This window comes from Cryptomeria japonica, chromosome 1 (genome assembly GCF_030272615.1).
Source record: "Cryptomeria japonica chromosome 1, Sugi_1.0, whole genome shotgun sequence".
NCBI lineage: Eukaryota > Viridiplantae > Streptophyta > Pinopsida > Cupressales > Cupressaceae > Cryptomeria > Cryptomeria japonica.
Genome location: NC_081405.1, coordinates 229,753,536 through 229,779,717, shown reverse-complemented (window position 1 = coordinate 229,779,717; position 26,182 = coordinate 229,753,536).

Genomic DNA, 26,182 nt, shown 5'->3' with positions numbered 1-26,182 from the left:
TATCCTTGTTCCTTACAACTTGACCACCCTCATTCAGTTTATTCCTAAAAACCCATTTAGTTCCAATAGCATTCTTATTTTTAGGCCAGGGAACTAAAGACCAAGTCTCATTTTTCTCTATCTGATCCAATTCATCTTCCATAGCCTTTAACCAATGTTTATCCTTACAAGATTCAATAACAGTTGTCAGTTCAACTTGAGAAATAAGACATACCTCTTCATTTTCCAGTTTTCTTCTTGGCATAACTCCCTTGTTCCTATCTCCAATAATTTGATCTTCAGAATGATTTAATCTTACATACCTTGGTGTCTTTTGAACTTTAGGTTCATTGCTCTGATCATCAGTCACAGTTGAATTTTTTGATTATGCCGGTGTAACTATCTCAGCTTCCTGTACCGGTTGAGGCATTGTTGGTTCAGTTATGATCATTTCCACTGTCGGTTCCCTGTCATATGATATAGAATGATTTCTGTATTGTTCATCCACTTTCACATTAGCACTCTCCACAATTTTCTGCAATCTTTTGTTATAACATCTATATGCTTTTCTCTAAATTGAATAACCAAGAAATATCCCTTCATCACATCTAGGATCAAACTTTCCAATTAAATCATCTCTTTTTATATAGAATTTACTTCCAAAATTTTTAAAATATTTAACAGTAGGTGTATGTCCAAACCATAGTTCATAAGGGGTCTTACTGGTTCACCTTTGATGTGAACTCTGTTGAATGTGTAGACTGTTGTACTCACTGCTTCTCTTCAGCAGATATGAGGCAATTTGGCTTCCATCATCATAGATCTTGCTACATCCAAAATGGTTTTGTTCTTTCTTTCCACTACTCCATTTTGCTAAGGAGTCCTAGGTGCAGATAGTTGTCTCCTGATTTCATTTGTCTCACAATAATTGTTAAATTCGTGAGAAATGAACTCACAACCATGATCTGATCTTAGACATTTGATTTCCAAACCAGTTTCAGTTTCAACCTTCGCTTTAAATATTTTGAATTTCTTAAAAGATTCAGACTTCTCCCTTAGAAAAGTCACCCACATCATTCTAGAATAGTCATCAATAATCAGCATGAAATACCTATCACCTTGAAAGCTTCTAGTCCTTGCTAGACCACATAAGTCAGTGTGAATAAAATCAAATACATCATTAGATTTATCATGTATTCTCTTAAAAGAACTTTTGACTTGCTTACCCAATTGACATTCCTTACATACCGGATTATGAGGCTTCACAATCTTAGGTATATCTCTAACTGCCTTAGTGAATTGATCTTAACAATACAATCAAAATTAACATGACACAACCTCTTATGCCATAGCCAACTCTCATCAATATGAGCAATCAAACATGTCTTATTACCAGTGTTCAAGTGAAAGATATTACTTCTTGTCTGAATACCGGTTGCAATCTCCAAACCAGTCTTGTTAATGATTTTGCATTTTCTATCTTTAAATTGAAGTTGAAAACCCTCATCAACCAATTGACCAACACTCAAAAGATTATGCTTTAAACCTTCTACATAATAGACATTATCAGTATTATGCTTGCCATCTAAAGAAATAATACATCTACCTTTGATCATACATTCCTTGTCATCTCCAAATCTAACTTGACCACCATTGTATTCTTGCAGGGACATAAATTTCCCTTTATCTCCAGTCATATGATGTGAGAATCCACTATCAATTACCCATTCATCCTTATTTTCAACTTATGCTGCCAAGGCCTTTTCTTCATTTTTGATAGCCGGTTCCGGTTCATCTTCCTTCAAAGTATAGAACACCCATTGTTTTACATTTCCATATCCACTAGAAGAGTCTTCTTCCGGTTCATCTCTAGAGTCATCAGTTACTCTTTCCTCATCATCTATGTAGCATTGTTTACTTTTCTTGAATCTATATCTGTTATGGTTAGGCTTAAAAAATTTATTGACTCTTTCCTCAAACCTTGCATTCCTTTTAGGACATCTATATACAAAATGAACAATCTTATTACATGTAAAACATTTAAAAGGTTCTTTTCCTTCATACTTACTTCTAGTTGGTCCTTTAGGTACTCTTGTAGCAAATAAAGCTTCAAGTTTCTCAAGTTCTTCATCTTCTTTCCTCTTGTCTTCCAATTCTTTTGCATATAGGGCTTTCCAATCACTTTTTCCAGTAGATGATGATGATAATGATGATGCATGAAAAGCAGGTTCATAATTTATAGCTCCAGAAGATCCAAATTCTTCAAGCTCAAAAGCAAATAATTTCCCAATCAGAATGTCTTTGTTAACTGAAGTGTTTGCCATTGTTCTTAACTAATTAATTACAATTGCCTTCATCTTGTAAGCCGGTGGAAGGGCTCTCAAGACTTTGGAAACTATTTCATCTTCACTTAGAAATCCTCCACAACATTGAATTACCATAACAATCTCATTTACTCTTTCCATAAACACAACAATTCTTTCATTATCTTCCATTTTCAAGTTTTCATATCTTACCCGGTAACCATCAAGTTTAGCAATTCTGACAGTAGGATCACCTTCATTCAAAGTTTTCAATTTGTCCCATATAACCTTAGTTGATGATTTATCAGTTAATCCCATGATCTGCTGATCAGTAAGTGCACACAAGAGGGCTTCTCTAGCTCTGCAATCATTTTCAATATTCTTATCCAAGTCTGTAGGAGCAGGATTACCAGATGTCGGATCATAAGGTGTGTATCTTTTCTCAGTCATCTCCCAAATATCCTTGCCAAAACATCTAAGATGAGTCTCCATTCGAATTTTCCATATCGCATAATTTTTTCCATCAAGCTTAGGGATTTCTCTTCTGAAAATAGTTGTCAGTGGATTAGAGGTGTTAGTTGCCATAGGATCTACCTCAAGTGGTTAAGCTTCTGCAAAAGAGGACCAAATCTCTGATACCAATTGTTAGGATAACCGGTGAACAATTGAGAGGGGGGTGAATCAATTGTTAATAGATTATAACTTTTAATCCACAATACAACCTTAAACAGATCAAATACCGGTAAAGCACATACAAATGTCAGTAGAAACAGATACTGATAAACAATACAACTCAACAATTAACCAGATAATCAATGCAAAGAAACCATACCACATAACACCATGATTTGTATGTGGAAAACCCGAAAAGGGAAAAACCACAGTGGGAAGCCTACCCACAGTTAGATGATACTTCTGCACACAGTATGTGTTACAATGAGGGGCTTGCACTTGCAGGAAGGCACACTGCCTAGAGCATACTTCTCATTACAAAAGAGTCTCATTGACTACAGAGAGGCTACAACTATCTCAAGAAAAATGGACAACAATCCAATAGAGTGAACTACCAGAGATAGCATCTACCATGCCTGATTACAGTTTTGGTTAAGCTTAGTGTTGGAGGACTAAATCCTCTTTTGAATCCAATTCGATCACGAATGATTGACCAACTCCTCTGCTTGAATAATTTTACAATATTCGCACATTACATTCCTTGACCATGATACACTATAAAGAGTTTCTACCTCTTATTTATACAAACCCTAAGGCCTAAACCAATTAGGTCGGCCACCTAAAAGATATCATTACATATTTCCTTATTACAATGATATGCCATGTCGGCTTAAGATGAAAACAATAATAACAAATCTATAAATCCTCTCGAAACATCCTAGTAACATGTAGAGTACATGTTAGCATGATACCGGACCTATTCTGGGTCCACCACGCCAAAGCAATATCTTCAAGTAGTTGAAGCATGATCAAAGAACATCTTCAACATCCTTAAATCCATGAAGAAGCTACACCAACACCAGTTATGCATCCTATCACGATTTCTCAATGAAAGCTCTATCGGTAAATCCTTAAACCAATATCGGCAAGGGTTTACCAGAGTGTATGATAGCATATGATTACCAAGCCAATACCAACTAACCAAAATATTCTCATGGAGCATATAACACATGAAATCAAACATACTTCACTGATCCAAACATGTCGGAAGTGTCCAACAGATAGTCTCTTTTGCCAGTAACACTAGATCTTCTACCGGTAACAAAAACCTGTCTATCAGTAACCAATCATAACAACTAGTGTTGACATCAATGACAAAACATCAATGCAACACATAATCAATTCATCCATAATTCCAACAAAGCTGCAGAGGAATTTGAGGAGAAAGATCCTCAAAGGGTGACAAAAAAAATATTTTAGGATCTAAAAGATGAAATGACTAAAATACAGATAGAGAATCAGACTTTACATGAGTTGTTACAAGAAGTTGATTCCATTATCAATTCACAAAAAAAAGAGATAGATGAACTCAAGGCTGAAATTAACAAAGTAACAGTTTCTCAAATGTCCATTTAGGAGCACAAGCAGAAAATTTAAGCAATGCAACAACAATGGGTCAATGAGATCAATGACACTATATAAGCTCATATCTCTTCCTAGTTTGTAGCTTACATTCCTTTGCATTAGGAGACACAATTTTTTTAGCTGGGGATCGGGGAAACGATGAGTGTAGAATATTTCATTACTTTTGTCTTACATTTTCCTCTTTACCTTTGTATTTGTCCATATTCCTATCACCATTTGTTGAAGGAACCTTAATATTTAATAAAATATGGAAAGAAAATTAGGATTAACAAATTGCTGAAAATTATGATAATCATGATTATTTTGTGTCCAAAATGGCAAGAGATGGTCAAGGAGGAAGTTGAAGTTGTTACAAGCATGTGGACCATGGGAGATCAGTGGGATGAAATTAGCAAGACTTTTTAAGTGACTGATCATTTTGATTTAGGATATTTAGTTTTAACATTATAAGTGGCATGTAATCCTTTGTCATTTTCGTGGACTCTTGGTTGTGAGTGGCCAATAGGAGAATTGAACAAACAAACTTAAAAACTTATTGTCAGTATGTATCATTGATATATATGTATGCCTATTTGAACTTGATTATCCTTAATACATATTTTCAATTCAAATCTTAAATTATGCGAATGTGTTTCTACTCATTATGAAAAACTGATATAAGTAACAAGTTACATTCATAATTCATCACTTGGTGACAAAGGAGGCAAGGCCCACTCTATGGTTACCTGGTGATTTGTGTGTGAGTTGTGTTTAAGTTTCATGTTTATGTTTGATCAAGGTGTAAGCTAATATAGTTTCAATTTTGTGCATTTGATTTGATTCAAGAGAAATCTGTTGAATACAATTACTTTCAGACAACTAATTATTTATATTCTAATAGATTTTGTGATTGTGTTATGGTCATTTCAGATTACATTTAACATTTATTATAGTTAAAAATTTATTCAATCACAAAAAGAGAAACAAAACAAGAAGGGCCACACGCCCAACAGAGAAAAAATTACAGAATTATGTCAGTCTCCACTAAGTGATCCAACAATTGAGACATTTCTAGAGATAATTTCCCCCTATCCACTATATTCCAACCCTGCCTATGATCAGAGAAAACACACATTAAATTTTATGGAAGAGGATTCTACTCTTTCTTCTTTGAGGTAAAGGAGGACAAATATTTGTTGTTTATAAGTGACCCATAATTTATTGGAGCAAAGTGATTATTTGTTTAACCATTTGTCTTTGACCAATACCCAAAAAAATGGATAATTGGATCAATTTCCATTAGAAACCCTTGTTGAAGATTAGAATAAGTATTTGATCATATAGAAGACAAATCTCTATTTTTTTCTTTGAGTTAAAGGAGGGCAAAGATTTGATGTTCAGAAGTTGCCCATATTTTGTGGCTGAAAAATGTTTATATATGAATCATTAGTCCAAGGATTTTAATCTAACCAAAAATACACCAATGCAATACCTATTTGAGTAAAACTTTCATACCTTTATTCACTCATGTGCAATTGAGTAGATTTTTTTTAATTAAAACTGCAACCTTTACCAGTTTGTGACAGTTTCTGTCATAGTTCCTAGTGCATAGATTGATAGGAAGTAAAATCTTTAATATAGACATATAATTTAGAGAGTGTGAATTGTGAGTTAGTTTAATTTGAAGTTTGTCTAATTTTTGACATGTAATTCAGTTTCTTACATCAAATAATTGCGTCTCGTTCTTCCTTAAGTCACTATCTTCACCCCTCTGACAAACAACCACAATATCTTTCATTAGTCTATGGCCCCGGATTGATACATGTAGGTACAAATGATGACATCTATACAAGCCCAATTGTATTCAAAATAAGAATTAATCTAGTAACTGGTTTACCCAATCAATCTGATTGCAGACAATTGAAACATAGAGTTGTGCAATTGAGTCCTGTTAGAGTTATCTTGTATTAGCTAATAATTATTTATTTAATTATTAGTCTATTATACTCTACGCTTAAGCTAAACTTAGGCATTTAATAATATTGTAGGTATTTAATAATTATTCTAATTATTAAATACACTTTATCCCTTTAGGGTTTCTTTAGGGTAACAAATATTTAGGGTTTCTTATTCTCCTTTCATAAGGATTGTATTGTAATTTTCTATTATATTCCCTCTCTGAATGATAATATTTTTCTTCAGAGCCATTATTGTGTTTATGTCTCCAATCTTCTCTTGTGACAGGTATTTTGCTTGTAGGTTCTCTTTGGATCTCAAAAGAAGTATTTTCTCAACTTCTTCATGGTATTAGAGCCTGCATCTGTTGTTGCTTGTTCCTAATTTTTTTTCAGAAGATTTTCTTTGGAGGCAAGGGTTTCAGTTTTTTTCAGTGTTTTTTATTTTGGATTTGGGGTACCTCTTTGTTTTTGGGCAATTTGAGCTCAAACGGACCTCATTGTTGACTTCAGCCAAAAACCCCCATTTTTCATATAAAATTTGTCCAATTTGGACAACTTTGACTTGGGGAATTTTTTTTATTTTGGCCCTTCTAGGGCACGTTTTTTGAGAAAAAAATAAAAATAAAATTATTTTGGGCAGTCTAACTGTTTTCCCAAGCCAAAACCATCACCACCAACTACCATTGGTCTGTTAACCATTGGAGCCAACCCTCACGGTTACTGTTGGTAGCCCCCAACAAACTGAGAGTCGCCCACCAATAGCTCTGCCCGGGACCTGCTCGCTAGCAGATCTACCGTCGCCACTGCTTGGCAACCCCGCTGCCACCTGCTGCCTGCTCCACTTGACCACCGCCCGGAGCTCCGTTGCCACCCAACCAAAGAGCCACCTCCGCCCAGTCACCTCCTCTTGCTCCTCTTTGAAATCTTTTTGACAGGGGGAAGGTTTTCTTGTCATAACTTGGGCAGATGCAGTTGGATTTCGGAAACAAATAGGCGTCGGAAAGCTCTTTTCGAGCTTTATTAAGATCTAGAAGTTATATTTGCTGATTTTTTCATTTATTACCTATTTTTTTACCGTCAAATTTAGAGCTATTTTTTGCACTCTGAGAGTCATAACGTGGGCAAACAGACTCCATTTTCAGAATACGAATAGGCAACGGAAAGGTCTTGGAGAGCCCTATTCAGCTTTGGGGTTAATTCTTTCCAAAAAAGTCACTAGGTACACAAGATATTTGTTGAAACATTCTTAATCTCTTGTCTTCTTTTCTAGCTTTCAAATTGTACTAGTTTTTTGGTTTTACATCTTGTGGGGGGTGCTATTTTACTACTTTCTATAATTTACTTCAGAAAATCAAAACACCTAAAACCCCCCCAAAAAAACCCTTTTGCATCCTCTGTCTAGTCTGAAATATCACTTAATTAAAAAAATCAAGAGCAGGTCTAGGTACAGGTACAGGTACACATGGAAGATTCTTTAGTTGAGCTTCTTACATCCCAGAACTATCACCTCTGGAAATATCGTATGATGAGGCTTCTCAGATCTCAAGGGTTGTGGTCTTGTTTGGATGCAGATTAGCCTTAGTTTCAAGGTCCTTTTAAGATTATTCAGCATAGGAATAAGATGGATGAGGCTATGGGTTTCATCTCCTTACATGTTTCAGACAACTTCCTCTTTCATCTTGATGGTTTGCTCACTCCTCAAGCTATCTGGTCCAAATTTGATACACTCTTTGGTACTATCAATGAGTTCATAGCATTACAGATTGAGGTAGAGCTCTCTTCCTTGTTACCTGAGTCCTTTCCTCACATTGAGGACTTTTTGAACAAGTTTAAAACCATCAAATCTATCCTACACAATTATGGTAAAAATAAGATAGACATAGAGTGTATCTACCTAATTCTCTCTAAGCTTCGAGGTCCCTATAAGATATTTGCTTCCATATTTTATTCTACTATGGATGCCTTGGGTACACCCTTCACCATGCCTACTTTTGATGTGTTATGTGATCGCTTGACTCGTGAGCAAGCTCACCTATCTCAGTTGGACACTCTCACAGGATCAAAGCACATAGCATTGGTTTCTCAGACATCTAAAGAGAACAAGAAGCAGAAACCAAAGCCTAAGAAGGATTCAGCTGGAAGTGAGTGTTCCTCCAAGCCACCACCTAAGTCTGATTATAAACCAAAGTCTTATACCAAATAGGAGCAATCTTTTAAGTCTGGTGATTCTTCCTCCAAGACTAAGAAGAAATCAGATGAACTTTGCAGTTTCTATGGCAAGGAAGGTCATCCAGTTTCCCGATGTTGGAAATGATTAGAGGCTTTAGAGGAAGCCATGCAACAACATCATATTTTTTCTCCTCATCCTCCATCTTCCTCTTCTACAGGGAAAGGACATGCTCTTTCTGCATGATCTATTCCTTCTGCATCCACTTGGATTATTGATTCAGGGGATTCTCACCACATGACACACTTACAGCATCTTGTTACCTCACTTGCTCATAGTAATACTTTATGGATTGCAATTGGTGACTTAGCACAACTTTCAGTTTCAAGTTCAGGTTTTGTTTCATTGACAGGTGGTTGTTTTCAGGATGTTCTTTTGGTTCCTGATATTTTGACGAACCTACTCTCTGTTTATCAAATTTGTCATTCTGGCTCTGTTAAAAATATTGAGTTCTCACCACATGATGTGGTTATTAGAGAGCTCCATGATTTTGATTTGGTTGTGGCTACTGGTAGTGTTGATCCCGATTCTTAGTTATACCGGTTTGATGGCTTTGAGAGTCTAGATGGTTCAGGTGTTTCTCTTGTAGCACATGCAGATTCAGTGAGCAAACTTTAGCATGAGCATTTTGGCCATGTCAATTATAGATACTTACAACAGATGAGCATACTGACACTTGTGATTGGGCTCCCTTAGATATCCTGTACTGATGGTGTCTTTGAAGGTTGTTCTCTTGGCAAGCATCACTGTGATCTTTTTCCTATAGGAAGAGCCACACATGCTAAGGCACCCTTGGATTTGATACATAGTGATCTTATGTCATTTCTGACTCCATCTTTTTTAGGGTCCAAGTATGTGCTCACATTCATTGATGACTTCTCCATACGTACATGGGTGTACTTTCTTAAGTACAAGTCTAATGTCTTTGATTCATTTTGAGTCTTTAGGACATTTGTAGAGAAGAAGTCTTCTCTTTCTATAAAGAGGATACACATAGATAATGGGTGAGAATATGTGAATCGGGCTTTTATAGATTTTTGCACAGAGCATGGTTTGCAACATCAGTTATCAGTTCCTCACACTCCTCAGCAGAATGTTGTTGTTGAGAGAAAGAACAAAACACTATGGGAGATGACCAATTGTATGCTTCAGTCACGTTCTATGCAACTTTCTTTTTGGGCTAAGGCAGTTAATTGTGTAACTTATATTTAGAATCGAATGCCTCATAAGGCATTGCACCAGATGACTCCTAAGGAGATTTGGTCCCATGTCAAGCTTGATGTTTCATCATTCTGAGTTTTTGGTAGTGAGGCTTGGGCATTTATTCCAGATGCTCAGAGGAAAGCCATGGAGAGGAAGAGCCAACCATTTATTTTTGTTGGCTATTGTGAGTATGTTAAGGCATACAAGTTGTTTGATCCTGATTCCTAAGAGGTCCTGTTTAGGCAAGATGTTGAGTTTGATGAGCACCTTCCTTAGATGGATTCTCCATCACCAGCTTCTCCCTCACTGCCTCCTCCTCCCTATTCATCTTTTGAGGATTCCTTATTCTTCGAGGATGATGCAAATGATGGTCCACCATCCCCACCACCACTACCACCCACAACTCAGCCTTTGCCCAAGTGGGCCCAGTTTACAATTGATGTTGTTGGTTCTATGGTAGGTCATCCTTCCGATACTCATCATACTCATGCACAGACTTCTAGTTCTAGTCTTCTGAGTCATGCCATTTCGGATGATTCTCAGAAATTTTTAGATGTGACAGGTCACCCAGAGTGGGATAGGGCCATGGACGAGGAGTATTCTTCTTTGATGAAGAATCATACTTGGGATCTTTTTACTCTTCTAAAACGAAGAAATTTGGTTCGGTGCAAGTGGGTGTACCATACCAAGTTCATTGCAGATGGTTCTATTAATAAGTATAAGGCTCATCTTGTTGCGGAGGGTTTTTCTCAGGTGGAGGGTATTGATTACTCCAAGACCTTTTCTCCTATTGCCAAGATGAATTCTATTTGCTTTGTACTTTCTCTGGCAGCTTCACAGGGATGGACAATTTTTTAGATGGGTGAAGAGTGCTTTCTTGCATGGAGACCTTCATGAGGAGATCTATATGGAGAAACCTCAGGGATTTGTACAGGATTCCTCTTTGGTTTGCAGACTTCGATGTTCATTATATGGTCTCAAAAAGGCTCCTTGGGCCTGGTATGATAATATGGACTCTTTCTTGCTCTCCACCCTCTTTACACATTGTCATTCTGATCCCACGGTATATATTCAACATCAGGGGGATGATATAGTAATCCTTGTGCTCTATGTTGATGATCTTATCATTACCGGTAGCTCATCCTCCTTGCTTCAAAATATTCAGAGAGCCTTGATGGAGCAGTTTGAGATGATAGATCTTAGCCTTCTGCACTATTTTTTGGGCCTATAGGTTATTCAGTCTTCTGATGGGATTTCCATACTCTAGCAGAAATATGCTCTTGATATGCTTACTTGCAAGCCTGCACCCACACCATTTCAGTCAGGTGTTGTTTTGTCAGACATTTGTTCTACACCTTCCGTGGATACTACCTTATAGAGGCAGTTGGTTGGCAATTTGTTGTGCCTAACACATACGCACCCAGATATTTCTTTTGTGGTTGGTCTTGTCTCTCGGTTCTCCCATGATCCTCATGAGAGCTATTGGAAAGCAGTCGAACGTAATTTGAGGTACATTCAGGGTACTACACAGTTTGGCATTCACTATACTTCAGGATCCCCTCACATTGTTGGCTTCACTGACTCAGATTGGGCTAGTGATGCTCATGATCAAAAGTCTAGTTCTGGCTTTATTTTTTGCCTTGGTTCTGGTCCTATCACATGGTCTTGCAAGAAGCAGTCTGCTATTGCATTATCATCTATAGAGGCTGAGTACTGAGCAGCGGTGTTAGCTATTCAGGAGGTTTTATGGCTTCGATAGTTGATGACTGAGTTTTGGTTCCCTCTTGATACTCCCACTATTCTTTGGTATGACAATCAGTGTGCCATTCACAATTCCCACAACCCAGTGGAGCACCAGAGGACTAAACACATTGAGCTTCACATGCACTTCATCAAACAATTCATTCAGGATGGCTTTCTCATCTTGGAGTACATTCCTACAGAGGAGCAGGTTGTTGACATCTTCACTAAACCTTTTGCATCTTCGTGCTACCTTCACTTGCATTCTATTCTTGGGGTGAAGGAATTTATCCTTAGGGGGTCTCATTGAGGCCTTCCTTCCTTCATGTTTTTTTAGCATGCTTTTCCCTTCTCTTTTTGGAGTAGAGTTTTTCCCCATGTGGTTTTCTCTGTTTCTCTGGTTCATAGAGATTTGGTTGTGATTGGGTACCTCATCAGGCCTTTTTGTCGGGACCCAAATTTGCATTCTTCATGTAGTTGCATTTTTCTTTCCTATATTTAGTGACTCCCTAAGTTAATCTTAAGGGGGGCTATTAGAGTTATCTTGCATTAGCTAATAATTATTTATTTAATTATTAGTCTATTATACTCCGTGCTTAAGCTAAAATTAGGCATTTAATAATATTGTAGGTATTTAATAATTATTCTAATTATTAAATGCACTTTATCCCTTTAGGATTTCTTTAGGGTTGCACATCTTTAGGGTTTCTTATTCTCCTTTCATAAGGATTGTATTATAATTTTCTATTCTATTCCCTCTCTGAATGATAATTTTTTTCTTCAGAGCCATTATTATGTTTTATCTCCAATATTCTCTTGTGACAGGTATTTTTCTTGCAGGTGCTCTTGGGGTCTCAGAAGTTGTATTTTTCTCAACTTCTTCAAGTCCAATATTTTACGCAGTTGAGTCCAATTTGTTGTGCTTTTGAAATAAGCACTACAATCAAAATTCTGACAAAGACCCATTTGAAAAGGGTTTGGTATCCTCCCAAAAACATATAAAAAACCAAACAAAGGGTTTAACACATTAATTTAATCAAGCACAAATCAAAATAGAATAACTGAAACACAAAATCCCCAAACCTGATTTCTGCAAAATGCAATCTTTTCAAAATATGAATTAAATAATTGATTTCAAATAATAAAACCAAAAAAATACACATTCCCAAATCCCCCTAATAATCCATTCTAATCAATAGTGTAAACTAAATTGAAATTAAAAATGGGAAATAGGAACATACTTGGAAACCTGTGAAGAAGACAAAGAAGAGAGAGAATTCGCAGATGATATCTGAAACACAAACCTTTTCCAATCAGCAACAAAATCCACCAATCACACTCAAGAAATCAAATCCACGCTTCAAACAAATTCAAAAAGACAATCTTCAATCAACACTAAAAAGTTACAAACCCTTCTCTAATTCCACAATACAAAGTTCTTCAAAAATTCTTCACAAATTATAGTAATAATTATTCCCCTAAAATTCATAAAAGGTCCCTTACCAAAATATAGTCTCATAAAGAATAAATAAAAATCAATTATCACCTAAATAAAGATCACAAAAACATGCTCAAAAACCCTAATTTCAAAACCATAAAAAATTATTAAAAGAATAATATTAAATTAAATTTGAAAAAAAAAAATCCCCACAAAGCAATTAAACAATATTAATTAAATATTAAATCACCAATTAAAAATCCTATAAAATTAGTTAACTCCCACTTAAAAACCAAGCAAAGATTAAACAATTAATTCCAACTAAAATATAATTATCCATAAAAATAGGACAACTAGTTTCACCAAGAAGAACAATTAGTTCCCTAATTAAATGTAATTTTTACAATAAAATAATCCACACAATGAAAATAGTCACACACTCAATAATAAATTATTCAATAAATAATATCCAATAATAGAATATATTTATTATTTCAAAAATAGAATTAAAACAACAATAAACAATAACTAATTTATAATACTCAAATTATAATTAATATCAATAATTAAAATAACATAAAATCCCACACATTCAAATAAATCATAAAATAATGTTGATATCAAAACAAGACTTATCACTGGCAACAAGGTGATCAGGTATTGTCTTGATGACACATCTGATGGAATAAAAATATAGACTAGATAATTGTCCCTAGGTTAGGATAATGGCTAGGTTTAGATACATTTTGGGCCTTGTACTATCTCTTGTACCACCATTGGGATGTAAAGACGCGTTTAGACCTGTAGGATGAGGTGGAGTTGATGTTTGGTATCTACAACCTACACAAAATATGTTGCATACATACATACATACATACATACATACATACATACATACATACATACATAATCTCATCTAGTGAAAGGAAATCGTGACGTCATATGGAGCTCACGAATGAGTAATAAAAAATCATTCCTTTCACCCTAATCCCAAACAAACAATGTAGTAAAGATCTATTCTAGACATAAAATCCTTAAGCATCAATAATAAAATCCAAATAATATCTGATCATAGATTAATATCTCATAAAGCATCATAATAAATCACCAATATATAATCCAAGTCATAAGTATACCATCACTAACATCTATATTTCCATCTTAAATAATGTATAACAATAATAATATCTTGAAACATATAAGCATCATAAATTATTCCAATGACATGGATCACATGAATGTATCCACACACACACACACCAATGTAATGAACCACACACAAATAGTCAAAAATAGTCGAACAAGTCAAAGTAATAAGTATCAGAAGAAAAGCATGGGGGGTTACTACACCAATGTTGATTTCCTTAGAACCCCACTACTTCGAGAGTTGTGATATGAATTATGAATATGTCATTGGCATGTTAATTTCCTTTGAGCATTTTATACTTGTACTATAACATACACAAAATGATGGTCTACTCAACCACATAAACCTTCTTGTGTCTCAGTGACTATTCAACAATGAGTATGACACATCTAAATTGATGTCCAACAATACTAACCTCACTTTGCTCAATGTTATTGGTACTAGAAATTACAATCAGCTTATATAATCACCTTTGACTAGGTGCATGGCACACTACCTTGATTCCCAACAATATTGACCTTTCTTTGCTCAACTTGTATAATCATGAATATCAAATTGATGGCCAATACACTCTCCTTCCTTTATCAAGAAAAAGGTCAGAATTCATTGCAATAGGAAACAAATCCAAACAACCTAGTCTACTCCTCATCAAAGCTCAAAAATATAAATAAAAAAATGAATGAGCATACCAACTACAACAACACATGAAAATTCAACATGTCACAATTTGTTTATTATATGAAAAATGCAAATCGCTAAAAGCCTTGCCACTAGTTTTGATATTAGGGCCTATTAGTAGGTAAGTGCGTTTACAATCCTATTTTATCACTTCACTTAAGATATTTTTGTTGGCAATTGACACTCAATTGGGTTCTAGGTGTTGTCATTGATGGCAACACACTTCATGGAAGATTCGATAATCATGGTAACCAACATTCAGGGAACCGACAGACATGTAACTTGGAATAGGTATTCAAAGGCCGACATAGGAGATTGCTCCGACAAACATGGAAGTGACAATGGTCATAGAGTTTTATGTTTATATTTTGTCTGGGCTGACACGTCTCTTATATTTTGAAATATGATTATAAGCTGACATTAGGAATTTATGTTTATGCATGTAAATGGGTTTAAAGTCAATCCGGTTAGGTCATTTTGGATATATATAGAGATGCGATAGGTTATGTGTTGTTATGCAAGCTATATGTTGATCGACAGAATGCGAATGTAAAGATATGTAGCTTGGTTATTTGTCTAGAGGATTGGAGAGCAATCTAAGTTATCGGTAAGGGAGTTCACAGTATAAACCGGTACAAACCGTGCATGAATTGGAACTCATCCAGCATGTCAGATGCACATTCAGAGTTCATATTTTGTTTGTAATTAAGTATTTCATATCTAAAGTCAGTGAGGATCCTTTGTGATGAATAGTGTCCTTTAGGAAGTGTGCCTTCTTGCATGTGCAAGCCCCTCTTGTAATATTTATTCATTTGGCCAGTGGATAGATATTGTGGTCACCAATTCCACCATGGTTTTTCCTCTTTGAAGTTTCCCACGTATAAATCTCTATGTTATGGTGTTGATTCTTTTGGTTGCATTGCCATTACTTGTTGTTACTTTCTTTTATGCATATTAGTTAATAAGTGGATTTGTTAATAAGGTTAAAAATATTCTAATTGGTGGAACACTAATTCACCCCCCCTCTTCGTATTCTTGGATCCCAACAATTGGTATCAGAGCTTGGTTCCTTGCAATAAGTCTAACAGATTGAGAAAGATCCTGAATCTGGAATCCATGAAGATGAGTATAAAGAAAAAACTTGAAGTAGCCCTTGAGGACTATGATGTTGAAAGGTTGAAGAACTTGAAGCTGCAAGATGAGTTGAATTCTGCAAAGAAATTTATCCTTACCCTGTAGGAGAGCTTATCACCTACTCAAGCTAAAAGGAAGAAACTCTTACAAAGTTCGGATGATGAAGAGAAGAATGCCCTTAAGGAATTATGTCAAAAGTTGAGTTAGAATAATGGTGTCATGAAGAATGAAATGCAAGCCATAACCATGAGGATGCCCAAGGAGATTGAAGACTGAAAGAAGAATGAAGAAAATCTTGCTATATCTCTGAAAGACAGATATGAGGAATGCATTAGGTTGGCACATAAGAATGATGTGTTGAGAACTGAATTGGTGCAATCAGAAAACAATGAGCAAGAGTCTGAAAGAATGATAACAATCCTAAGAGGAGATAAGCTTGTTGCAAATGAATACAAATAAATTTTAAGGCTAGTTCTGCAAAGCTTGATGAATTGTTGAAGGATCAAAGAGACACTAGAGACACTAGAGGTCTTGGGTTCGAGCATGGAGAAAGGTCTCGTACTACAAATCAGGATGATACATCTGATCAGAAGGTCAACCAGAATCAGAAATCATCGGTAAGACAACCCAATGTACATAAATTTAATGGTAGATGCTTTGTTTACAATAAGTTTGGTCATAGAGAAAGTCAATGTAGAAATAGAGAAAATCAGAATAATAATTCAGCTCCCAGTCAGTGTTCAAATCATAAAAAGTATGGTCATAGGACATAAGATTGTAGAATGAATGTGGGATTCCATGCATGTGGAAAGTTTGGACATGTGGCTAATCAATGTAGGTCAAGGAATGATCAAGGATACAATAAGGCAATTCAGAAGAACAATGTTACTTGCTATGCATGCAACAAAATAGGACACATTGCCAAATATTGTAGAAGCAAGAATACACCAAAAAGGAATGACATGTCCAATGATAAGAAAAAACAAAAGATTGATGAAATCCAACAAGCTCATGCAAAACAGTGGGTTAGGAAGTCTAAAGATCAATCGACAGAGGCAAAGTCCCCGATTACACAACCGACAGAGCAAAATGTTCCTGCACCAACAAGAAACTCATTTGGTAAATAAGGCATTAGCCTTAGGGGGAGGTCAATTAATGATAGATCCTACATTACCCCTGGTAGTGGTCTGAAAGATTGTTTCAGATCTTGGAGAATTCAGTCTAAAGGATAATCGACGCCAAGATAATGGATTTTGTATTCGGTATGATATATCGGCATACATTAATGTTAATAATAAATTAGGGTTTAGCAGAATAAAAGGGAAAAGTTGCTTCATTTTGATCACACAGCACTTGGAGTGAAGAAGAGAGAGTTTACGGTGATTAAGAGCATTTTCTAGCAATTTCCAGTATTTTCAGAGCAAATTTTCTAGGGTTTTCACCGGCATAGATTGAGAGGTATTTTCTCTGTTTTCAAGCTACTTTTCTAAAATCAAAATGGTTTCTAGATCTGCTCCCACTTCAATAGATGTGGCTACCCATGTTGTGGTGGAAATTAAGGATCGTCCAAATCCAGAATTCAAGGAATGCCCCCAAATTGCAAAGATCAATGTGAGAGCCTATATTCACTGTACTCTAGAGTTTCTGGGATCATCAAAGTTCTCTATGTGGAAGATGTGAGAGCCTATATTCATTTTACTATAGAGGACATGGGATAATCATAGATTAAGTCCATATATATGTCCACTTTGTTGAACAAGGATGGGTTGATCAAACAGGGATTTCAAATTCAAAAGGATCAGGGTTTCACCAATATTCTGGAGATGCCCGAGTTTAAGAATGAGATAATTCGGTATGTGTTGAGCCAGGTCCATGGCGAGTTCATGTGGCTTCACCAACCCTACAAAATCACCAAGGAGGCGATTTGTGCTATCACCGGTTTGTTCGTATTAATGACAGTCCCAAAGATACTAAGAGGGGGGTGAATTAGTATCTAACCGATTTACTAAATATTTAACCTTATTAAGTATTTTGCATTCCAACGCAGTGTACCGATAAATAAGAATTAATGGAATAAATAGGAACAATAAAGACAACATAGAAAACACACGATAACACAAGATGTTTAACGAGGAAACCTGGTGTGGGAAAAACCTCGGTGGGATTTGTGACCCACAACTGGCCAATGAATGGATATTACTTACAATGAGGGGCCTGCACATGCAGGAAGGCCAACTGCCTAGAGCTCACTGCTCAATCTACAAAATAGAAGTCTCACTGACTTACAAAATGGATTATGAAAATCCAATACAATGTACTGCTTCAAATCAACATCAACTATTCCAGGTTCAATGCTGGTTTAAGCTCATAATATAACCATAAACCCTATACAAAATATGCCCTATGCATTCACATATATCTCATCTTCTATATCCTCTCTAACATCTCTCATATCAAAATGATTTACAAGATCTCATACATCTATGAGTCTATTACAATATGCCATGTTGGCTTTACAAAAAGATATTTACAATTAAATACATAAACAAAACTTTATTCATGTCGGTCGGGGTGCTGGTATACATTGTTGTCGTTGTCGATGAAGTGTTTGTCGGTGCCGGTGAAGTGTATGTCGGTGTCAGTGTCTATCGGTGGTTTACCAGATGAATGTCAGGTGGTTACCTGAAGGTTGCCGGTAGGTTACCATCAATGACAACACCTTCAATTCTCACTAGAGTGTAGAATGCCAACAATCTCCCCCTTTGGAATTGATGGCAACACTCATGAGAAAAATCCAAAAAACCAATAACTGTCCTAAAAATAGAAATCCAAAAAGTTGCCAAAAAGATGTGCTCCCCCTGAGCAGATGATCTCCTCTGATTAGCCATTTTTCTTTGTCCACTACTCCCCCTTTGACATCAATGACAAAGGTTGTCAAAAAGTTGTAAAATGAGTGCAAAATTTTACCTTAAAGCCTGTAACTAGTTGGTTACAATCTGAAATATATCAGCCAAAACCAAGTTTAAACTTTGTATGAATATGTTGTTGTCCTTCATGGTTGCCTTAGTTCATTGGATTGTACTGGTGAGATGATGCATATGCTCCTCCGCTGATCTTTCCCCTTGAATTAGTGTCTCGGAGATCTCTTTCCTCAGAGTGATAAGGTTGTCTAATTTAGCACTAAATTTATACTTCAGCTCTCTAGCATTTGCCTTGATCCTTGCTTTTTCTTTCTCAAAATTTCTCCATCTTTTCTTCAAATCCTGCTATCTCTTGCTCAATAACTGATATAGGTTCGGATGAACCAATGATATTATCAGTTATATCATCAATTTCCTTTTGTACTCTACTTATCTCTTCCTCAATGTCCTTAGTCAACAAATGTGGCTTGCATGTCTCTTTGTACAGTTCCTTATACTCCAAAATTGTAGTATTCAGTGCCGGTAAAAGTGTGTTAATGTGTTCCATGCACTTCTTTATTGTTTGCTCAAAGAATTTTTCTTTTTCTTTTTCTATCTTCTTTTTGAATGTTTCCTCATTTATTTGATCAACTATTATTACATTTCCAATAATGAATTTAGACAATGTGTCTAATTGACTTAAAGAATCCTTTACTTGATCTAAATTGCATTTTGATGCAATCATCTTAAGGATAGGAATAGTGTTATCAATTTCCTTATAGGCCAATGCATTGCAACCCGTTATCTTCTTTATTGAGTCCAGAAGTACCTCTGTCACATTTGTAGGTCTGAATTCGCTTAGTGAAGTACCAGATGTCTGACCAATTGCCTTTACTAGCTCAGTGCTTGCAATACTAGTAACCAATTTTCTTGTCTCAACCTCTGGTGGATCAGTCTGAGTTTGTGTTTCAACTAGCAATGGTTTGGGTTTCTTAGTGATTACTATTTGTTCTGTCTCAATGTGTACCTGTGCCTTTGTCGGATTCTCTGCATGTACCTCTACCTCAATGTGTTTTTCTACCTCTAAAGGTTTCTCAGTGGGCTTCTCAGTGTTCTCAACTGTCTGCTCATATGTCGGTGTCTCTGTTGGTTTCTCTATGTTATCAGCAGTCGGTATCCATGTCTCTATCTCTGTTGGTTTCACAATGGCAGCATCAATACCTTCATTTTCCTTACCAGAATTTATTCCACTGTCCAAAGGTTGCTCTGTATGCACTGTTTGCTTTGTTTTCTCTGTTTGTATTCCAACCTGAATATTTTCTGTTAGTTGCTTAGCAATGTTTCCAGTATTATCATTCTTCACCTCTATGCTATCCTTATCCACAACAATGTTCACTTCATGAGTATCAATATTCATTGTGAATAGAACTTCTGATTCAGGGTTAGTGTCCTCATGTGTTGTATCAACATTTTCAGTAGCCGGTATGTCATCGGTGTTTACCAATGTAGTATCCAAGGGTGGTGGTAGGTTGTCAATTATTTTTATGTTTGGTATTCCACCAACTTTACCTTTTCCTTTGTCTCTGTCCTTCTGATATACCTTGAAATTTTTCTTGGGTCTGTTCAATTCCTCCTATTTTTCTTTTTCTACAAAATAGATATCCCATTTATCTGTTGTTTCCTTTGCAATTTCATTGACTCTTCTAGCCATTAGGCTCACATGTCGATGACCACTTGCAAAACTAATCTGTTAGCTTCATTAATTAGTTCATCAATCTCTTCTTTCGAGTTAACTGGATGAATAGCCAAAAAAAATTTAATCTTAAATTTCTTGTCTAACTCCATAACTGCAATCCTATTTGCATCTAACCTTCTATACAATTCATTTGGCAAATCATCTACAACTTCTATTAACACTTTCTTGTAAATGTCCAGATGTAGAATAATGATGTTTTCAACACTTTCTTTTTCAGAATCAGTGAATGTATTATACAGTTTGTTCACATTTCCCAAGTTGCCTTCATCAATGATTTCATTCAGTAAGTTATCCAAAGGTGGTATAACATGTTTTTGTTTCTTCTTGGGTGCCAACTTCTTTGTCGGTGGTCTTACTGCTTGTTGCTTCTTTCTTGTTTTCTTTGGTGAAGGAGAGGGTACCTCTAAAGGTTTTCTCTTCCTATCAACTCTCTTTAACTCAATAGGTATCTCAGTGTTAGATGATGAACCTACTGGTGAGAGGTGTGCCTCTGGTTGCAATCCTTCTAGGTCACTTTCCTTTATACCAGTGATGTTCATGATGTTTTCTTTGATTTCATTTTCTTGTTTTGATGCATCTCTTATATATTTTTCTCTTCTCTTTCTTTGTTTTAATGCTTAAACACCTCTCTCAATTGATTTTGCACTACCAAACACTTTTTCCTTGGGTTCTCTAGGTGCTTCTAACAGTTTTTTAGCATAAGTTTCAATAATGTTCACATCTGCCTCATACCTCATTTCAGTTACCAATACAGTTCTAGGAAGAACTGCTTCCATCCATATTTTATCCTTCTTAATTAAAAAGCATATCTCCTTATCATATTTGTCTACTATACTTTGTGGTAGTCTCTCTCTTGTTTTCATTTTGGCTTGGAAGGTTTTGAAATACTCAGTTATATTGTTTTTCTTATCAGTACCCATACCGGTGAAGGCTTCTTTCAACTATTTTCCTATCGGTATGTCATATCCAAAATCTTTCTTTCCAATACCGGGAACTTCTTTTAAGAAATACAACATAAGACATACCAAAAGATTACCAAAATGAAATATTCCTTTCTTGTCACCCTTTATCTTCTTCAAATTGTCAACTAGTTCATCTTTCAGCCATTCACATATATTTATTTTTGCATCATTATTTACCATATCATAAGCACTTTTAATGCAAAGACTAGAAACTGAATTTAGTTTGTTTGCATGTGTGGTTTTGTAACCTAAGATTATACTTATGAATCTAACATTTATATCCTTGATATCATTTACTCTCAAGGATCGGCTATCAGATGTTGCTCCTATTAAGGTCATGACAGTGTTGTTAGGTGCCTTCTTTGTTTTGTTTGGCCTGCTACCGGTGGAGGATAAACCTATCATTTCCCTATTTGCTTGTCGGGTGAATTTGCAGACAAAGTCTAGCCAAAGAAATTCTCCATGTGCCCTACTTAGGAAAATTCTCACTAGCTCCTCTGGAAATTCAGGGATGTTCAAGATTTCTACAAAACCTAAGGTCTTAATAACCTTGTGTTTGAGTTTGACATTTCCATTCTCATCACAAATTATTGTTTTAAACATCTTTAATATTTCCACAGAACCTAATTCCTCAATATTACAGTGAATATAAATTCTAGGGTCTTCAGCATAAGCTACTCCTTTAGGAATTTTTGAAAAAGCGCCTATGGAATTATCTTGCTTAGCTATTTCGGGAATAATTTTGAAAATGAGCCTAGGGCATTTTACAACTTCCACAACAGTAGGGTTTGCAATGAATTCGAGTGCAGAAGAGGAAGCCATTTGAAAAATACCTTAATCTTCTTGATAATGGTTGAATGCTTCGAAAGAAATTGCTTGCCTTCTTTGCCTTGAATGCCTTCGCTCAGCTTTCGTGCTCTCTGAAAGTTTGAATGCTCGGTGAATTGAAAAAGAGGGAAAACTGATGATTTATAATGTCTTTTCTTCCAACAACTGCATTAAATGCTCGTTAGTTAAGTGAAACTTAACACATCTGTCGGTAATAAAGAATTTCATCTTCACACCATCAATCGAGGGTAAACTGCATGATATTCAACTTGTTGCAATACCCCCAAGGTTTACTTCTCAGTTGGATGAAGAATCTCCTGTCGGTGGAGTAATACTTTGTTCTACCGGTGAAGGAATAGTCTCATCAAAATTCTAATCTCTCTTTCTAATCCATTGCTTTGAAAATTCTTGCTTTACCTCATCTACCTTTTCTTTTCCTTTCAAACTGGGTCCTTTGTTATTTGTCGGTGAATTCTTACTTCTACAAAATTTTGCAATATGTCCAATATTGTTACAAGTATAACAAGTCACATTATTCTTCTGAATAGCCTTTCCATATCCTATGCTGGTTTGTGTTCTGCATTGATTAGATAACTGCCCAAATCTTCCACAAACATAACATCTCACATTCATTCTACAATTTTCTGAATAATGACCAACTTTGTTGCATTTGCAACATTGAACAGTGGGTGCATTAATGTTCTAATTGCTTCTAAATCTACACTAATTTTCTTTATGACCATACTTGTTACAGTTAAAGCATTTCCCATTAAATTTATAAGCATTAGGTTGTCTTACCAGTTTACTATGACCATGATTGTTTGTAGTACCGGAACTTTCACCAACTTCAAATCCAAGTCCATTAATATCTCCATTAGGTTTCTGACTTTTCAGCATATCATCAAGTTCCTCTGAACTTTTCTTGAATTTCTTTTTATGTTGATTTGCAGTAGCCAACTCATTTTCCAAAACTCCCTTTTGTCTCACAAGCTCAGATATGTCATGTTGCATGTGAATCAGATCTGTTTTTAACATATCATTTTCATGACTGAGTCTTAGATTTTCATTTCCAGCATCGTTGAGTCTCCTAGTCAAGTCATCTTCATTCTTCTTTCTGTCTTCAATGTCTTTACAAAACCTCATAGTCATATCTTGCATCTCATTCTTCATGTTACTGTTTTCTTGCCTCAACTTGTTCACAAGTTCATTTAGAGTTTCCTTTTCATCATCATCTTTTTGCATCTTCTCGTGAAGTTCTTTTCTTTCATTCTGAGAAATAGGATAATTCTTCTGAAGTGCTTGAATGAATTTCTGTGCAGTCTTCAGATCATCTTCAAGTTTGATATTCTTCACTTTCTGTTTATCATAATCTGCAAGAGCTCCTTCCAACTGATTTCTTAAGTTCTCCATCTGTATTGGTGTTAGAATCTTCCTCAAGCTGTTAGGCTTTTGAAAATAGAGGACTAGGCTCTAATACCACTTGTTAGTATTAATGATAGTCCCAAAGATACTAAGAGGGGTGTGAAACAGTATCTAACTGGTTTATTGAATATTTAACCTTATTAAGTATTTTGCATTCCAAAGCAGTGTACCAGTAAATAAGAATTAATGCAATAAATAGGAACAATAAAGACAACATAGAAAACACACCATAACCCAATATTTTTAACGAGGAAACCCAGTGTGAGAAAAACCTCGGTGGGATTTGTGACCCAGAATATTCACTCACTGGCCAATGAATGGATATTACTTACAATGAGGGGCCTGCACATGGAGGAAGGCCAACTGCCTAGAGTTCACTGCTCAATCTACAAAATAGAAGTATCACTGACTTACAAAATGGATTATGAAAATCCAATACAATGTACTTCTTCAAATCAGCATCAACTATGTCAGGTTCAGTACCGGTTTAAGCTCATACTATAACCATAAACCTTATACAAAATCTACCCTATGCATTTGCATATATCTCATCGTCTATATCCTCTCTAACATCTCTCATATCAAAATAATTTACAAGAACTCATACATATATGATTCTATTACAATATGCCATGATGGCTTTACAAAAAGATATTTACAATCAAATACAATAAACAAAACTTTATTCCTGTCGGCTGGGGTGCTAGTATACATTGTTGTCGCTGTTGGTGAAGTGTCTGACGGTGTCGGTGCCTGCCGGTGGTTTACCAGATGAATGTTGGTGGTTGCCTGAAGGTTGCCATCAATGACAACACCTTCAATTCTCACTAGAGTGTAGAATGCCAACACGGTTTACCCCAGGTCAGACAGACACCAAGGAATAGGAAGATTTTGAACAATGAAGTGAACAAGCTAATCGATGCCACATTTGACAACCAGTCGATGTGGATTAGCACCATCAGGAACAAAGATGTTCAATTTGCAAGCATGGTAATCAGATAAAAAGTAACTCAATCCAATCGGTTGAACTCTGTTTCTGGTTCATGTATCTACTATTCACACAAGATGGTAAAAGAAAATGAGAAATATGATCTATGGTAATGGATGTGCGATGAATTGATTTTGAATTTGGGAAAGATTAAGGGAGAAAAGAAAGGTACATTCTGGTATGGAAATATCATTGTTTGTTTAATGCTTTCCTTTCTGAATGAGATACTAGGATCCAGTAAGAGGCAATGGGCCTTTGATATACTGGTGGGAAAACAAATTAAGGATGCCTTGAGGAATTTGGGACCAAACAGAGACTCCATTATGTGGGGTTATTTCAAAGCATTCCAGAAAGCAATGAAGAAGAGGGAAAGGATTCCTAAGCATATAGTTGATAAATATTCTACCGATATATGCTTCATGGTAAAAAAGGATGAAACTTCAATGGAGCCAGTGTAGCCTAGAAAAATCTGGGTTACTGAAATGGGCTATGAGGTTGATGCACATATCCTGGACCTTTATGCCAAGATGCTTATAGATGCCCCGGTTGATGAGAACGAGAAAACTTTTGGAACTACAAAGTAGAAGTAATCAGAAGAGCAGATATGTTTCAGCAAGAAGAAAAGGGAAGGACATATAAAGAAGGTTGGACAGGTTGTTCAGAAGATGTCCTCTAAAATTAAACAAATCATTGATCTAGCAGAGACATCTCATCTTGCAGCACTACAGGCTTCTCTGAAAGTAGGAACCGATAAGGGTATAATGAAGATGAAGAAATTGCAGACCTTCATTGCCCCTGTTGCATCTGGTTTTGAGACTGAGGAAGAACCCCTGAAGATTCCTAAGATCTATATGAGAATTCAGAGGAAGAAGCCCGAGGAAGAGAAGTTGCAGAAAACCAAAGTCACTCCTCTGATAGCTCAGAAGAAAATTTTAAAATGAGAGGAAGCTTACTAAGAAAAGAAAACTGGTCAAGGAGTCTGCTTCCACCCCCGATAAGAAGAAGACATCAGATCTAGATACAACTCTTGAATCTGGCAGAAGTATTAAGGTTATTGGTCCTCTTTCTATTGCTGAATTAATTGATCAAATTACAAAGGATGGTATTTTGAGTAATATACAACATTATTATGTTGATATGGATGATAAATAACAAAAGGAGATAGAAGAAGCATTTTTGTTATACTAAGATATATATAAGAAAGCTTTACTTGAGATTGAAAAGAAAATACCGACAAATTTATATAATAAGTTAGATGTTAGGAGACTATCTTCTATTGAGGAAGATAAACATATAAAGGTTTAGGAATTGTTGACTGTTTGTGGTCCTATTATTGGAGATAACATGCAACAGTGTCAAGATTTTGGTAATAAAACAATTTTCCGGAGTGGACACAGGCATATAAGTCTTATGGTGGTAGAGTGAATGAAATAGTCAAGGAAA